General features: G+C 40.5%; 1 pseudogene; it reads left to right on the top strand.

Moving 5' to 3' along the window:
* The first annotated feature begins 207 nt into the window (after window positions 1–207).
* Window positions 208–956, top strand: LOC100463620 (annotated as a pseudogene).
* The last annotated feature ends 1,861 nt before the right edge of the window (window positions 957–2,817 follow it).

Below are 2,817 nucleotides of genomic sequence, written 5' to 3'. Positions count from 1 at the left end.
TTTTTTTTCAAAAAGTATCATTGGCAATGATATCTTTTCCATGAAAACAGGTCTTTTAAGGACTTTAAGGTAGGCCAAATAAAATTAAAGGGAGAACAAGACACATAATAAATATCCAATAGCTATTCATCAATTGATTTAAACTTGAATCAAATTACCATATCTTCTTAAAAGTAATAATGTTATCTTTTTGTGGCTAGTGTAGCCATGGTTCATGGTCCCAAGAAGCATCTGAAGTGTGTAGCAGCTCCAAAACATTTAATGCTGGATAAACTGACCAGTGTGTTTGCCCCTCAACCATCTGCTGGTCCCCATAAGCTAAGAGTGTGTCTTCATCTCATCATTTTCCTAAGGAATAGACTAGGTATGCCCTAACAGGGGTTGAAGTAAAGAAGATCTGTATGCAGTGTTTTATTAAGATTGATGGCAAGGTCCAAACTTACCAGAACTTATTAACCTACACTGCTGGTTTTATGGATGTCATCAGCATTGACAAGACTGGAGAGAATTTCTATCTGATCGATGACACCAAGGGTTGCTTTGCTGTTCATTGGATTATAACTGAGGAGGCCAAGTATAAGTTGTGCAAAGTGAGAAAGAACTTTGTGGGGACAAAAGGAATCCCTCATCTGGTGATCCATGATGCTCCCACCGCCCATTGTCCTGATCCCCTCACCCAGGTGAATGACACCATTCAGACTGATTTGGAGATTGGAAAGATCACTGATTTCATCAGGTTTGATACTGGTAATCTGATAAGCAGACGTGCTAACCTGGAAAGAATTGGTGTGATCATCAGCAGAGAGAGAAACCCTGGTTCTGTTGATGAAGTTCATGTGGAAGATGCCAATGGCAACAGCTTTGCCACCCAACTCTCCAACATTTTTTTTTTATTGGCAAAGGCAACAGTGGACTTCTCTTCCCCGTGGAAAGGGTATCTGCCTCACCATTGCTGAAGAGAGAGACAAGAGACTGACAGCCAAACAGCAGTGGGTGAAATGGTCTCTAGATGACATAATTAGAAGTCTTTATACTTAATTAAAGATAATACAACATGATAAAAAAAGTAATAAAGTTCTTTTTCTGTGGTTATCCTTAAGACAATCACCTTTTTTTCTTCTTTGCCTATATCACATGCCATCAAAGGATGAAGTCTATTTCTCCACACCCTTGAATCTAGCCTAGCCTGTTATGCTTTGACCAAAAAAGCACAGTGAGAGAGACATTCCGTCAGTTCTGGTCCTGATATTTAGGATGATGATGGTGCTTGCCTTGGTCTCTTGGAGCCTGTCATACATAAAGTTCAGCTTCAGTGCTGAAGAAGTCCTGAGATGACATAGAGAAAAGAGGAGCCCAGCTGTGCCCAGTCTTTCAGCATCCCCTTCCAGGCACCAGATGTGTGAGAGAGCAGTCTTGAACCGTCCGGCTAAATATCACAAAGTGACCACAGTAGATAACCCATGAAACAGAAGAATCACACAGTTGAGTCCTACTTGAATTTGTGGTTAATAAAATTTAAGATATAATAAAAGACTGTTGTTTTAGGCCACTTAATCTTGGGGTCATTTATTTGCAGTGATAAGTAACTGAATTCTTTGTTTAAAGTTATATAGTTCTACATTTTCTATAAATGAAACTCTTTTCTTACCTCCTACTCTTACCCCAGATGAACACAGGTTAGAAAGATTTAATAATACTGACCAATATGAAGTTTTGCTATGGTAAGAATTTCCCCAGGATGTCAACATTAAGAAAAGCTACAGTTTATTTTACAGCAAAGAAGTTCATTTTAATGAGATCCATGGTATATAAGCTATAGCATCAATTTCTTTCCCCATAAATGTAGTTTTACTTTTTATAGAAAAATCAATTGAAACAGTAAAAATCTGCCTAGCGTAGCACAGGTGTATGTGTTTGACAAGAAGCATAAGAGAGAATGACTGTCATTTGTAAAATGAGTACCATCATTTCCTTTTTTTCCCTTTTACTAATCCCTGATTTATTATTTCCACATTCACTTCAAGTACCTTTTTCACTTATGTATGGCTTCCTTTAGGAAACCTTTCCTGAATCCCTACTGCGTTCCTGACATGATCCTAAGCGCTGGTGAAGAAACTATGAAGACTAAGAGGAAGAACTGTACCTCAAAGGGCAAGCATTCAGTCAGGGAAGACGAGCACACTACTAAACAGGGCCCAAGGGTAGAGAAAGTGCTAAAATGGCAGTAAGCATGAAGGAGAATGGGAACTCAGAGATGAGCAGCAGTGCCTACAAAATAGGGTGAAAGTTCCAGAGAATGTGAAGTTGGATGTTAAAAGATAAATTTTTCAGACAAGGAAAAAAATTTGCAGACAAAGAAATGGTAAAGGGCGTTTCGGGCAGAGAGAATGACATTTGCAAAGGGAGGAAAATAAGGCAAAAATGGCAAAATTTCTGTTGTGGACGTAGCAAAGGACTGATGGGGGAGGGCAGGGGACTAACAAGAGATAAATAACGGACCATGGTAGAGATGGGCTGGGGGGCACAGAGTGAAGAATTCTTATGCCATGAACTCACAGTCAATTGGCCTTCACCCAGAGCTCCCTGTGAGACTTACTGGGTGGGGAGCATGACCACCGCCACCCACAACTGATTAGACCGGAGGCCTACGCCTGGCCCAAAGTCAGTTCGTCCTTTGGTTTGACTGTAATCAAGCAGATTCTCTATCTCAGACATTTGCCTTAAGAGGTATGATTGGAGACTCTGCCTGCTCACAACGTAGCGTACCCTGGCTCCAACAGCTATGTAGACGTGGGGTCAACTCTGACCTCCTGGCAA

This window comes from Ailuropoda melanoleuca, chromosome 3 (genome assembly GCF_002007445.2).
Source record: "Ailuropoda melanoleuca isolate Jingjing chromosome 3, ASM200744v2, whole genome shotgun sequence".
NCBI classification, from domain to species: Eukaryota; Metazoa; Chordata; class Mammalia; order Carnivora; family Ursidae; genus Ailuropoda; species Ailuropoda melanoleuca.
This window is presented reverse-complemented; position numbering and strand designations above follow the sequence as displayed.